Raw genomic sequence first — 566 nt, forward strand, 5'->3', positions numbered from 1 at the left:
GGCAGGAGCCACGATGGCAGGTGAGGACCTCGATAGCAGCAAAGCAAAATCCACCGGTGCGCAGGGAGGGTGCGGCACAGAGCGGCTCAAAATTGCCCCCCTGCCCTCCTCTTCCTCAGGGGGCTCCCAGCAGAGGTGGGGATGGAGGCACGTAACAAGTCTGAGCCCAATCCAGGAGACGTGCCGGGCGGTGGGGGGTCCCAGCAACTCCATGCAGCTGAGGAGGGAGGCCTTTACCCCGGCACGCACTGTCTCGCTGGCCAGCAAGCAAGGGGGCCCAGCGCCACGGCCCCGGCGGGGCAGGGGGGCTCGATGGGATGCTTGCGCGGCGCCGGCGGGGCCGTTGCATGTGTGCGGTGAGAAGCGAGGGGTTATTCCAGCGGGAACCAAGCAGCAGAGCCAACAGCCAAAGTCCCGTAGGTGAAGATGTCAGACGAGGTCTCCCCTTGGCAGCCAGTCAGTGACAAACCCCGCACGGGCAGGACCGCGCTTCAGCTGCAAAACACAAACCGGCCAGAGGCAGTTTGCTTCAACCATCCCTTTGGTAGAGCACCCCTACCCCCACT

At 64.8% G+C, this 566-nt stretch overlaps 1 protein-coding gene across 1 annotated transcript in view; it reads right to left on the reverse strand.

Moving 5' to 3' along the window:
* Positions 1-248: 248 nt before the first annotated feature.
* Positions 249-566, reverse strand: part of LOC104622506 (calcium/calmodulin-dependent protein kinase type II subunit alpha-like) — a gene marked incomplete at its 5' end in the record, with an annotated part of 4,558 nt that continues 4,240 nt past the window's right edge. The window contains one exon of the mRNA XM_010289321.1: positions 249-495. The remainder of the gene's footprint in view (positions 496-566) is intronic.

Source organism: Phaethon lepturus, unplaced genomic scaffold (assembly GCF_000687285.1).
Source record: "Phaethon lepturus isolate BGI_N335 unplaced genomic scaffold, ASM68728v1 scaffold34390, whole genome shotgun sequence".
Classification (NCBI taxonomy): Eukaryota; Metazoa; Chordata; class Aves; order Phaethontiformes; family Phaethontidae; genus Phaethon; species Phaethon lepturus.